Below are 15,077 nucleotides of genomic sequence, written 5' to 3'. Positions count from 1 at the left end.
AAGTTAGAAAATGTTAACTGAGCTTAATAGTCACAAATGCCTTGATATACCTTGGAGAGAGGTCCTAGGGATACAGAAGCCTAGAGTTATTTGATTAACCACTTTCTACTGTGAACCTTGAGGATAACTCTTAATCTAAATGCTGAGGTCTATGTGACAGTGACTAGCTAGGCTTTGCTAATTTAGAATCAGTAGCTGTGAATTTGAAAGTCTCTGTGGTTAAATATGCTAGGCTTACTTCTTGTAAGTGACCTGAGACGATGGTACAGAATGCTCGCGTGAGTACTAAATGGCTCATTTTTTTTTCCCCTGCTGTTAAATTGCATGGTCTACAAAGACCATTTATTTGCTTTGCCTTCCTTGCCACGTAGATTTGTAACCTTATATCTGAGAAAAGAAGTTGGTTAGCCTTAGCTTTGGCTGTGGCCCAGGGAGGCAAATTTTATGTAGCCTTTCAACCAGCAGCATGAAGGTTTATTAGATGTAAAAAAATGCATTTGCTATTCTTTCAGGGCAGTTAATGGAGTTACTACATATAAAATCTTGATAATATTTTCTATTGCCCAAAAAATTATACGTAAGAGTACAGGTTGCAATAGATACACCATCACTAATTTATATTTACATGCAATCCTTGTTCAGCTCACTGTAAACATTAGTATTTACTGTGTTATATAGTAATGAATTAAGCATTTGTGAAACATGATATTAAATACAAAGCCCATTTTGGGAATTAGGTAAAATATGTTAAATGTAGTACAAAGAGACTTGGACAAAATTTACAAGACAAAGTTTGAACACAGCGGAATCATGAGTGAATGTTCATAGGAGTCAGGAAAGATGCCTTTAAAGAGGTCACATCTGATTATAATTTATGAAGGCAGGAGAATTTGCCATATATACTTAACAGACAAAGTAAGAGGCATAATATACAGACCATGAACAGCTTATACAGAACCTTACAGATCAATTTGGTTTGTTCTAGGAAACCAGGTGATTCAAAATTGGTAAAGAATGAAAGACAAAGCTTAGGTTTGGGCAGATGAAGTTGGAGAAGCAAACAGAAGTATAATCAAATAACACTTATACTTTCCTTTTCACATGGTAAAAAATGAGTGACGGGATTTAAGCAAGAGAGTTTTATAGGCCAATTTGCTGTCAGTCAGTCAACCAGAATTTACTGAGGTGCCACTATGTGCCAATCTTTTGGCCAGATATTATTGGTATTTTAGGTTACGTGTGTGAAATACAAGTATGGAAAAACCCAAACACAAATGTGGTGAGTATTCTCAAGGAGACAGAAAGAGTCTGAAGGAAGCTGACATTGTTTGGAGTGGTGAGGATTATGGAAAAAGTAACAAAATGTGTACAGACTTAAGCAAGTAGAAAAGGGAAGGATAAAAATGGCAGAGAACGATATACATGAAACTATTCCGGATGGACTACAAAGGATAATCTGTCTCGGAGTAAATGAAAGAACACCAAATTGACTGAACTGTGCTACGAGGTAGGGAGTGTCTTATGAGACTGAAAGCTGGGAACGGGAAGAAAGGAGTATTGCTGTCATCTAAGTGAGATGAGAGAAGGTCCTGATTTAGGGTTATGACACTGGGAAGGGCAAAGGATGAGGTGACTAGAAAGCTGTTTAGATGGCATGATTCATAGGACCTAATAACTGAGACCTAAGATCTGAAGGCTTAGACGGGGGAGGAGTGGAAGATGCTTGGCAAAATGGAGCAAACAACTAGGAGAAGAAATAGAGCACACTGTTTCAATTGCAGTATGGCCTCCAGATGTTTGCAAGGACTTTGAACTTCTTGAAGACATGCTGTTGGTTGTCTCTTGTTCATATATCAAAAAGCAACCTGAAATGTTCTGCTAAATTAAAAATAGCACATAAGCGTAGTAAAATAATTCAGGCACAAATATGTAACAGGAACTAAATACCTTCTTCCTTATAACCCCTAGTTAATTTCCCCAAAATAAAAACTTACACCAAATAACTTTTGAATGTACTTATTAGCAAACATTTGGGATAAGTGGTGTGTGTGTGTGTGTGTGTGTGTGTGTGTGTGTGTGTGTATGTGTGTGTGTGTGTGTGTGCATGTGTGTGTTTGAAAATGTACACTGCTAAAATAGAATTTTGTTTAAGACACATTCTCATATATCTCAGGCTGGCCTCAGACTTGCTGGGTAGATAAGAGTGATCGTACACTTCTGATAATCCTTTCAATACTTCCTGAGTGCTCAAATTGCAAGTATGTACCACTATGTATGTCTTACAAGTAGAACCTTAAAGAGAGTTTTATATCCTGGTTTTTATTATGAACAATACAATCACTCTATATTAGGCTATACTTCATTTCATTAGACAGAGTCTCATTGTTTAGCCTAAGCTTGTCTCAAATTCTTGGTCCTCCTGCTCCAGCCTCCTATAGTCTGGGAGCTTTATTTTTTTTCCCAAATGCTAGCCAGTACCATGCTCAATTACTGGACATATCCTAACAGAATTAATCACTCCATTACTGAGTGACATTAAGATAGTTTTAAGGGATATAATCAATGTATCTGTGGATTAAGTATTATATTGTGAAAAGCCATGTTTAATGAAATTATGTGAATGTGGAGGTCCATTTATATTATGCATTTTGAAAGTGCTTCGAGAACCTGTAACAGAATATTCTTACTAGTCTGGAAGTCCAGAAAAGCCACACAAGTAAAACAACACAACACCACCAAAACCTTAAATGCATCATTCTTAGGGTCTGAATAGTGCACAAGAACTTATCGTTATCCAAATCGTCATTATATGAATTCTTAGAATTGCAGGATTTTATAAAACACTGAAAATCACCAGGAAAACAGCCACATTCCTGAGTTAGCTTGCCAATTAAGAAAAAAAATTCCCCATGTAATTATTACTTAATGCTGGAGGATATCCTTGCCCATCATATAAATATCTATGCCTGTCTTTCAGTGGAAAAAGAGTACAGATGAAATTCAAAAAGAAATTTCTAATGGTATAAAAGGCATAGGACGTAATGAAGTTAATAAAAGAGAGCTTTACCTAAATACTAAATAAAGCCATTGACAAGTTGGGGGCTTGGCAGAAGGAACTTTTGAGAACTAGAAAAGATTCATACAAAATGACCAGATACCTTGTATGAAAGGAAACAATTGAAATAACATATGCGAAGAGAGGTTCTTGGGAAAATTGATGGAGACCTTTAACATTTTGTAAAACTTACTCTCTAGAATCCTGCTGAGATATAATGAGAAGGATGCCTGTCATACTGGAAAATCTGCAATCAACACTTACTCACTTATTGTTCAAAGAATATGTGGAGTTGTACTAAAACTTTATTTTTAAATAATGTATAACAAACTCCATTTTTATAGTTTTATATTTTAAATATGAATTTCTAATCAAACACTTAAAAAACCAACGATGATATCTTGATTTCTGTTTTGATGTAGAGTTCCTTTCAGTAGCCCCTCTCCCAATAGTGATTATCCTTGGATTCTTGGGCTGCCTCTATTGCTCAATTATCCTCCCCCGAGGTGGCAACAATTTGCATTTTCACCAGCAGTGTCAGAGAGTGCCTATGATTCCTCATCTTGGTGAGCCTTTAAATTATTGACAATTCAGTGGGTAAAAAAAGGCATCCTCATTGTTGTTTTTATTTGCATTTCATTAATCATGAATAAGCATCTTTTCATGTGCTTAATGACCATTCGTATTGCTTTATCTGATAGCTGCCTAGTACTGTTATTTGTTTCGTTTTCTTTTGTTACCAATTTGTACAAATTTACTGTAAATGAAAAAGCATAGTTGTTTGTCAGCTATGCTGAGCTTTTCTTTTTTTCAGTCAGTCTGTCTTTTGTCTTTTTTTTCAACATTCTCAGTTATTTGCAATGAACATAGTTTATAGATACATGAAACAAATTTTGGAGCTTTTTTTTTAGTGCCTACAGTTCTATCTAGTTAGGATGCGCTTCCCACTTCAAGTTCATTAATTATTCCTATTATGTTTTTACCCATCAATTTTGAGCATTTTACATGTTATTAAAACCTTTGATCTGTTAGGGATTTCTTTTAGTACAATGAATAAGAAAGGAACTCAGACTGCTGTTTTGTGAAATAGTTACATTTCCCATGGTTTTGATGCTCATGTGTAATGTGAAATTCATCAAAGATTTCCTTTCCATATGTATAACAGTCTAATAGAGCTTGCAGTATATTATGTTCTTTTGATCCAGCTATTTCTTCTTAATCAAAATCTTTCAAAGTTGGCAGGACCATAATAGTTTTAATTCCATTTTCCTATGATTCTTTCCCAGAATTTCCCTAGATATCCTTTCTTATTTTTTAATCTACTTCATCTGTTGCAGAGGACAGAAATGTAAGATCAAATCTTGCTACTGTGTTTTAGGAAATTTTGTTTGCATTTTATGTAGTTTGGTTTTATGTATTCTGATTCTGTTATTTAGTACATGAATATTTATGGAAGCTATATCTTCATTGTGGATGGTATCATTTATCAAAATACCTCCCCTTGAATTCAATATTTGCTGATATTAATATCATGACCTCTGCTTTCTTCTTTCATCATTTTCATGGTATGTAATATATTTTATAGTTCAGCAGTGCTGTTTTGCTTCTCAGTTTGTTTTCCTAATTGGCCCTTTCCCTTTTCATCTTTTTCCCCTCTTCCCACTATTGTATTATTTTTCTTTGATACTGTGTTTCAACGACTCTATAGTCTTTTGAATTTTTTCCTTCTTTTTCAAAGAATGTTTTCTTAGAAGTAGGGTTTACTATTTGCATTCCTGTCTTTCCTCCCTACTCTCTCTTCTACTCTTGCTCCAATGTTGACTCTTGTAATGTTTATGGAGCTGTACTTCTATATCTTTTCATTGCATTCATGCTTATGTTACAGAAGTTTCTGAGAAATTGGAATACCAGCACGCATTTTTCACTCCCTTCTTTTATGACTTATGAATAACATAAGTTGCAAGACAAGACATTGGGTTTAAGAGTCACATTTATTTTTGTGGGGATAGTCACATTGAATGGAACTTTGCTTGCTGTTTCTATTTTTTTCTAAAATGCTTATTCGATCCATTTTAGTGATTATTAAACCTTGCTAAGTATTGCAGTCATCTGGAGAAAAGAATGTTTTTTCTAAAACCAAAACTAAGTTTGAGTAGCACATGGCAAAGTTCTGATTCTCATGTCCTGGCCTGAGGATCATGTTTCAGTAGCTCTGTGAGTGGTGAGTCACTGATACCAATGTAACAACATGTAGGGTTCCTTCATCCTGGAGCTCAGAGTATCGCCAAACTCAAAATAAAGCTGAAGAATGCTTCTTTCTAGAAAATATAGGCCATGTCAAAGGTCAGCTTTATCTCATTTATCCTCCTAGCAGCAGAGAAGACCGTATAGGACCTTCGGATCTTTGCCACAGTGCTATTATCCCATATTCCAAAAGAGGAAATTCATCCTGGCATGGCCAAGAGCATCTTCTTTCTTTTCCTATATACATGGCACATGGTCTTGCTATGTAGTTTACATTAGCCTGGAAATTGTCGTGTAGCTCAGGCTCATGTTAAATTTGCAGTTTTCCTGACTCAGTCTTTATGTTGCAGGAATTAGAGTATGAACCATCACACCTAGCTTATATCTAGCTTAATTGCCTCTTTCTGAGTCTTTTCCTTTTTCAAGTGCTTTTGTCTTATTTAATTATTTTTTAGTTTGCTTTCTTTCAGTTATTAATCTAAATATTAGTTGTGAGTGATTATGGTTGTTATGCCATCTCACACTATCCTCTTTCCTGATTTGCAAGAGTCAAAATGAATGCTCATTGATTTTTAAGTCTTTGGAAAATGTTGAGGTTAATAAGTGATAGGATCTCTTTTAAAGAGATTTTTCTAGAGCTTCCTTTCTTTCAAGCTTCTTTCAGGGTTTTTAAAAGTTCATTCACATTCTGTCTATTACAACAATTCATAGGAGCAAGAGTCAGGATGAGAGCTATATCAATAAAAACTGTGATTCTGATTTCTCTTGGTCGCAACTCTTCAGATAGTGGAATAAATACAAGTGATTATTTGGTCACTGTTTTTTTTTTTAAAGTTTTATTTATTTATTTATTTATTTATTTATTTATTTATTTATTTATTATATACACAGTGTTCAGCCTCCATGTATGCCTGCAGGCCAGAAGAGGGCACCAGATCTCATTACAGATGGTTGTGAGCCACCATGTGGTTGCTGGGATTTGAACTCTTGACCTCTGGAAGAGCAGTCAGTGCTCTTAACCTCTGAGCCATCTCTCCAGCCCCTTGGTCACTGATTTTTCCCTACAATTTTATTGTTCCTTTTATTAAATTGTGGAGAAATAGATTGTTTGAACTGTGTAAAGTGTATCACCATGCCCTTAGAATTATTTTGACTAACTTATTTATCTGGCTTCATTTACATAGGAACTACTATAACTTTGATCCTTTATCTTCTCCATTATATTAGTCTAGGATGGCCCAAAACATGTGTTTTCTAATCTGTCATGTGGTTTAAAGTATTTATACTAATACCTGAATGACTTTAATTTGGAGAAATTAATCACAACAAATTAATGTCATAAGCAGTTCAGTCTGTTATTGTGTTACAAAATCTAGAAATATCACATGTTTGTATTTTCTAAGTGAAGTAGTATCAGAGTATTAGACACAGACATCCTCCAGTAACTTGTCAAGATAGAATAAATCTCAAGCTTTGACATTTCAGAGCACTATAGTTCACATCTGCTTACAAGGGAATTAGAAAAGGCTACTTTGATCTTTTGAAAGATTTTTTTGTGTGTGTGTGCTTTGAATGGTATTCAATAGTATCAGTCATTTGGGCACTTGGTCTCATAATGATGTTTAGTATTGGGTGACCCAAATGGTATTATATTAGGTATTTAGGGTGTTTATTACTTTGACTATATCTGCTGTATTTTAATCACAGTTCTTTGTAGCAGAAATAATAGTCATGGTAGTAAAGAAGCATAAATCCTACACTTATGGACATTTGTCCTAGTTAGGAAGATAGACAAAAATAGACAAACAAAGACTGTATCTTAGTCAAGTTATAATAAATCCCAATGGAACAAATATAGAAGCATAGAGTTATAGAGTAAAATTGAAAGTTACCTTTGTTATTCTTTTGGTCTCTGGTCCCTTTAAGGGACAAGCCACGCCCACTCCCAGCGACCTCTGACCCCTGCCCTGCCATCTTGAATCTCTCTCGCTGTCCCCTCTTGGCATGCGTGCACGTGTCTCTCTGTCTCTCCGTCTCTCTCTTTCTTTCTCTCTCCCTCTCTCTCTCTCTATCTTTCCTCTAAGTAATAAAGGTTCAGTTCTGATTCATACTATGTGTCTGTCACATGTCCCTACCCATGCGCCTGCTCACAGTTGGTGAAAGACCCCAGTGGTGGGCAGTCTTTCAGGCTGAGGAGACCCTCCCAAGGAACAGCGAGTCACTCTTCGGATGCAAATAGCAAGAGGCTTTATTCAGTACACAGGTACCTGGGGCGACTTAGTCTCTCGGGAGACAAGCGCGGCCTGCAGACTGGGGGAAGGTCTTTTTATAGGAAAGAGGGCAGCAGAAGCAGATTACAGAAGCAAATGCATCGTTAGTGGTCAGTTGGAATGGGGCAAGGGGCACAGGTGGTTTTTCCTCTCCCAGCACAGATGTATGGGAACAGATATCCTGTTAATTGATGTCCTGTCCGAATCTATGGATATAAATATCCTGTTTTGCAGCCAGGGACCCTGACCTTACTCTGCACTTACAGTCGTTCGTCAAAAGCTTTGTGAAATGACGTTACAGCAGCTAAGCTGGGATCTTTCATAGGGGGAGTTGTCTCTTCTGTGAATTACTGATATTCTAAGTTGGGCACATGTGCTGACTATAGGCATCCTGTTTCCCTAAGCAAACGGGATGTTCTCATTAGAGCAGGCCAGCTGCGGGTTCCTTATTGCTTGGGGCCAGATGGCTGACCAGCTGACCACAGATATCTTGCCTGGCTTCTCCGCCCTTGTTCTCAAGTCGAACTTCCCTGCTCTAATGTTACTTGTGTTGCTCCAAAGTTTAAGCCTGGCATTGCTGCTGCTTAGTTGTTTGTCTATACTGTGGGGATCTTTCATTGGGAACCCGCCGCTGCTCGGGTGGCAGGACCCAGGACCTACCGTGAGCCACTCCAGGGCCCGGCACCCACACTGCTGCTCTGCAAGCCCGCCAGGAACTCGCCAGGAACTTGCCAGGAACTCGCCAGCATTTCTCACCCCTAGCTGTTGAATCAGAACTGAACCTTTATTACTTAGAGGAGAGAGAGAGACAGAGAGACACATGCGCACACACCAAGAGGGAACAGCAAGAGAGATTCAAGATGGCGGGCAGGGGTCAGAGGTCACTGGGAGTGGGCGTGGCTTGTCCCTTAAAGGGACCAGAGACCAAAAGAATAACAGTCCCACATTTTCCTTACAATAAAAAGCAGGAGATTAGAAGCCACAGTTTGAAGGAATTGGGTCGGCGGATTCTCAAAACTGCTTCCTGCTGATTGTGGTCATCGTCTTTGGGGGGGAGGACCTGTGAAGGCTGTGTGCTGGCCACATCCTGGCATAGCTAGTCTCTTTGCTTCTGACCAGTGTCTGTGGTACGGAAATGTCTGGTGTCCCTTATCCTGTTTAAGGTATTGGCAGAACAAAGAACAAAGTTAAATTAAGGAAAAAAAAATTTTGGGCCAGGGAATTGAGGGGGTATCTGACCTGTTTAAGATGGATTCCTTAATTCGGCTTTCTGGAACTCACAAGAACTCATTGGGTTTGTGAAAACAGAAGTTTTAGACATATATATTATAAAATATAATGACTTATGACTGTGACATATTTTTGTACAATGAAAAGTATTTTTTAATACTATGGAAGGCAGCATAAGAGGTAAATTTGATTTGAAATTTGTTTGGTGAGGTAACCTGGCAAAACCTCTCAGCTATCAAACTGTCAGAGATCTTTGAGAAGGATAAGATTTTACTTGAGTTACTGATTAAAAAATGACAGAGAACTTAATTGGTTGGCACCCAGAGCCACTCTTTTGGGTCCTCCATGGTCGCTGAAGGTTGCACTTGATCTTTGTTGGTTTGCACCAGGCCTGCCAGGCTCCAGAAGACCCTGTGGGCTAATAAATCTGTAGGAAGACAGGCCTACTTTGACTTGAGAAGCAGCTATGCTGTTGATTCCAGCAATCCCATCCACGTCTAGAGGTCTTTAGTTTAGACGAAAGGCAGTTTTTCCCAATGGTCAGTGCTCGGCAGTCACAGTGAACTGCAGAAGGACGTTGTTCTGCGCCCGTTGTCCTTCTTTGGAGGAAGCAGAGTGTTGCTGTTAAGGAGCTAACCTATCTCTTTTGTTATGAAAAGTTTTTTAATAATTAAATATTTAAATATCACATTTCCCAGATCTCTGAGCAGTTGAGGGCTATTTATTGTGTATAGCTGCAGTATAGATTCTGTCTGGAAGGTTGGGTCTGAGCTTGACTATACTGGCTCTTAACAGGTAAGATTTGAATCTGTCTGGAAGGTTGGGTCTGAGCTTGACTGCACTGGCTCTTGACAGGTAAGATTTTTTTTTTATCTTGTTCATTCTTTTATTTTTATTTATTTATTTAAGATTTCTGTCTCTTCCCCCCAACCGCCTCCCATTTCCCTCCCCTTCCCCCAATCAAGTCCCCCTCCCTCATCAGCCCAAAGAGCAATCAGGGTTCCCTGCCCTGTGGGAAGTCCAAGGACCACCCACCTCTATCCAGGTCTAGTAAGGTAAGCATCCAAACTGCCTAGGTTCCCACAAAGCCAGTACATGCAGTAGGATCAAAAACCCATTGCCATTGTTCTTGAGTTCTCAGTAGTCCTCACTGTCTGCTATGTTCAGCGAGTCCAGTTTTATGCCAGGCTTTTTCAGACTCAGGCCAGCTGGCCTTGGTGAGTTCCCAATAGAACATCCCCATTGTCTCAGTGTGTGGGTGCACCCCTCTCGGTCCCAAGCTCCTTGCTCATGCTCTCTCTCCTTCTGCTCCTGATTTGGACCTTGAGATTTCTTGACTCGTAAAAAGGCAGAAAGAAGAAACTGTTGGCAATCGAAGGTTAATGGCAGAACTGACAATAGTGGAGAACAGCTTAATATATTTTTAAGAGACTTAAAAGTTCATACCAGTTTAAAATATGAGATTTATGATTTTGTAGTCTGAAATGAGATGTAATAAACTATTATTATACAAAGAAAGAGTGAACAGGAATTGGGTAACGTGGATGCTTTGATGGGCCCTATCAAAGGCATACCATTGGGAAAAACACATGTAACAGAGTTAACAAGAGGATTTCAGTGAACACCGGTGGGGGAGGGCAGGGTATACATAAGTAAAACTAGGAGAGTGTGGTCACATGACCTGACTCTCAGCCAAGATGGTGGTAAAGTCACCTGACCCTAGTGAACATGGTGGTGACCACGTGTTGTGGAGAAAAAGTTACAATTTTTGAGCTGTAAGAATTTTAAGCTTAATGAGAGGGACCAAAAGGCATGATCTGCTCTGTTGCTAAGCCACCATGCCATAACACAAGCTGTAGAGGGGAGGGCAAAAGGCTGGAACCAAAAAAATAAAAAAAACCTGCACCATGCCATGGCTGGAATGGAAAAGGCCAGCTGGAATTGAAAAGAGCTGGGGAGCTAGTTGCTATCCAGAGCCAAAATTGTGAAAACCTGCAAAAACAGTGGCATCCAAGGCCTATATCGGAACGTCTTCCAGGAGAATATAGGCGGGATGCAAATCGGTGTGAACACTCACGGCTCGTGGACAAGGACCACGAGTGGAGTGTATGGCCTAGCTGGATTCTGGTGACCCAGAACCCAGAGAGGCCAGGGCTGTTCTAAATGGTGATTACGATGAGAGAAGTGAAAAAGGAAAGAGAGGAAATGGAAAAAAAAAGATAAACTGAGGGACCCTGGGTCCCTGGTCAAATGCACCGCAAGGGAAGTGCGTAGTGTTAATGCGGGCGACAAAAAGAATAACAACCTTTGCCGCGGCACCAGCCTGGGAAGGGGAGCTCAGAGGTTCCTTGGCCCCCTATCCTTCTTGGGCTCTCTGCAGGGCCTCCACTCCCTGCATACCGCCTCTTTCTTCCTAGCCCACCCAGCTCCCATCAAGAATCCCCCTCCCCCCACTTCTGCCCCACTGTCCTCTTTTGGCACATAACATCACCCAGCCCAGCCTGTCTGGGCACTGGGTCCGAATCCTCGGGGTACCCAAGCGGGCGGGAGTCCCTTTGTTTCTATCGCCTGCCTGCACCAAGCAGGGTAGGCGCTTTCTTTGCGACCTGCTCAACCAGCACGGAGACCTGATCTCTCGGCGCCAGGAGAGCCAACGTTGGGGAGAGCCAGCGTTGGGTAGGCAAGGAGACCTGATCCGGTAAAGAAGATCCATAAGGGAGCATTTGGAAGAAGAGATGGGCAGACGCCAAGGCAAGAATTCGCCCAACAAGCTGAAAAGCAACATGAAGCCACCAGAAACCAGCGACCTCACAACAGGAGGACATGAACACCTTAATCAAGAAGAAGTAGAAAAGATTGACTTCATGAAAGTGATTGATGCCCTTAAACAGCATGTAAAAAACGCCCTTATAGAAATGGATGAGAAATATAACAGAAAGTTTGAAGAATTGAATAAATCAGGGAATGATACCCTAGAAAACCAAGGAAAAAAGAATAACAACCTTAAATAAAATGGTCAGGATAGTCTTTTAACTTCTGTTGCATATAGACACAATTTGTTGGTGTATTGGGTGGGATCTGAGTGTGGGTGGGATATTATGCACATAAGTTTCTCTATGCAAAATAATGTCTCATTATGTAAGTATTTGAGGTTCTGCATGCTACAGTTTCAATCTAGAGTTTTAAGTGAAAATTAAAACAGTAAAGGTCTTAGAGGACCTTCAGGAAATAATTCAACGGATTTCCTTTGCTTTTTTGTTTCTCATTTTTATTAGTTTTCTGAGAATTTCATAAAATGCAATTTGACTATATGAATATAGTCAAACTCATCTTCTTTACTACTCACTGTTTTTTGTGCCAGCTTTTGTTTTAAATTCATCAAGTACAGTTAGTGTTGCCCAATTACTTTTGAATGCATGGCTTTTCACTGAAGTGTGGTCAATCCACAGGGGCCATGTTCAAAAAAACAAACAAACAACAACAACAACAACAACAAAATCCAACCTGACTCTCCCTCTCCCAGTAGCTATCAATTGCCAATAGTGCCTTAGCTAAGAGTGGGGCTTCATACCCAACTCACTGCTCCATGCTGGGATTTTGTCTGGACTGAGCTTGTATGTGTCTTGTGCATGCTGTTTCAACTGCTGTGAACTTATATGTTCAACTTTCCTGCTGTGTCCAGAAAACACTCTTTTCTTTTTTTTCTCTCTCAGAATTTTTCAGTTTTATTAGTCAAAGATAAGTAGGAAAAATAAAATATAGCTTTTAGAGTCAAGTGTGGTGGTACACGCCTTTAACCCCAGCATTTGGGAGACAGAAACAGGTGGATATCTGTGAGTTTGAGGCCAGCCTGATGTACAAAGTGAGTTCCTTGGCAGTCAATGCCATTACACAAAGAAACCCTGCATCGAAAACAAAATAAAATAATATACTATATAATATATAATATGTATTATATATATCATATGTATATCTTTTATACTGGTAACCTTATGTATAAAATTAGTAAGTTATATAAGTAATTAACTCTTTAGTAATATATTTAACACAATTTCTGAAGGAGTAATTCTCTATCAAAAGCATAATTTACAATGATGAGTAATTAAATGACCTTATTACATTGATATGTGAGTGCTTTTTGTGGAATCAAATAACTTCATTATTTGAATTTTAATTCTCCCTAAAATAAAGTATAATTGAGTGACTTCTATTTCTAGTAAAGTTTTTTTTTTTTTTTTTTTTTTTTTTTTTTTTTTTTACATAGCAGACAATGAGGAATACTGAGAATTCAAGAACAATTGCAGTGGGTTTTTGACCCTACTGCACGTACTGGCTTTGTGGGAGCCTAGGCAGTTTGAATGCACACCTTACGAGACCTGGATAGAGGTGGGCAGTTCTTGGGCTTCCCACAGGTCAGGGAACCCTGATTGCTCTTCGAGCAGATGAGGGAGGGGGACTTGATCGGGGGAGGGGGAGGGAAATGGGAAGCGGTTGTGGGGACGAGGCAGAAATCCTTAATAAATAAATAAATTTAAAAAAAAAACCACTGTTTTCTTGTATCCATCCACTGATTCTGATTCTTACAATCTCTCTGCCCTATCTTCTCCAATGATCTCTGAGCCTTGGGAAGAGGGGCTATGATATGAATGTTTAGAGCTGAGCGCTTTGCAGTCTCTGTGTACCTTGACAAGATGTGTTAATCGTCATGTATTTCAAGAAGCTTCTCTGACAAGGATTGAAATGTACACTAATCCTTTGGTATAACAATAAGGCATTAGGAGTTGGTTAAACACTATGTCCCTTTCACAGAGTAATAGTAGTAGGCTTTCCCTTGGGTGCTATGACTTATCTAGACACAACATCTTAGCCCTGATAATCAGGGCCAGGGTTGGGTTTCAACTAGAACAATAAGCAAATGGAAGAGATAAAAGATGCACAAAGTGGAAAGAAAGATGTCAGAGTATCCTTATTTACAGATGATATGATTTTATACATAAAAGTCCCTAAAGAATCTACCAGAAATCTCCAACAGCTCATAAGTACATTCAGCAAACTAGCAGGATACAAAATTAGCACATAAACTAAATAGTTTTTGTTTATACAAATGACAAATATATTTAGAAAGAATTCAGAGTATCAATTCCATTGACAATAGCCTTAAAATCTTTAAATTCCTTGACATAAATCTAACCAAGAAAGTAAAGGACTTCCATAATGAAAACTTTAAGACACTGAGGAAAAAATGAAAACAATAACAGAAAATAGAAAAGGCTCTCATGCTCATGGATTGGTAAGATACCCATCCTATCCAAAGCAACCTACAAATTCAATACAATTCCTATAAAAATTTTAACTGAATTTTTGCACAAATTGCAAAATAATTTCAAAATTCATATGTTAACATCAAAGACACAAGATAGCCCAAATAATAAGAACATTGCTGTAGGAATCAACACCTCTGGTTTTAAGTTATATTATAGAGCTATAGTAGTAAAAATAGCATAGAACTGGCCTAAAATAGATACATTCATAAATGTAATAGAATTGAGGATCCACATATAATCCAATTCTCTTATAGTCACCTGAGTTTTTGTCAAATAGAACAACAGTATATATTGAAGGAAAGACAGCATTTTCATCAATGGTTCCTATCAAAATGGATACCTACATTGTTAGAATGAAAATAAACCCTTATTTCTCAATCTGCGTAAAACTCAACTCCAGGTGGATCAAGGACTTCAACCTAAGACCTGATATTCTGAATCTGATAGAGGAAAAAGCAATCAAACACTTTAACTCATTTACACAGAAGAGGACATTCTGACCATGACTCCGATGGAATAGGCATTACTTGGCTTTTTATATAAGTTTTTGTTATATAGTCTATGCTGTTTTGAAACTTACTATATAGCCCAGACTGGCTTCAAACCTTTGGTGATTCTTTTTTTTTAATCTCCAGAATTCAGAGATTATAGGCATGAGACACTATATCTGGCCCAGTTAACTTTTTAACAAAAATATTTCATTAGTAAATATAATTTTACATCATAATTTCCATTATGACATTTTCATACTTAAATATAATGTATATTGATTATATTTCTCTCCACTTTCTATCTCTTGTTTTCTTCCTATGCCAACATATTCCCTTTATCTTCCAAACTAGTCTACTTCTACATTTTTTCAGTTGAGAAGCATGTTTTCTTCTTTATTAATTTTTTTATTTATTTTACATACCAACCACAAATTCCCCTCCCTCTTCTCCTCCCATTTCCTCC

This window comes from Microtus oregoni, unplaced genomic scaffold (assembly GCF_018167655.1).
Source record: "Microtus oregoni isolate MIOR12 unplaced genomic scaffold, Mior012 000146F_ref0000122, whole genome shotgun sequence".
Classification (NCBI taxonomy): domain Eukaryota; kingdom Metazoa; phylum Chordata; class Mammalia; order Rodentia; family Cricetidae; genus Microtus; species Microtus oregoni.
This window is presented reverse-complemented; position numbering follows the sequence as displayed.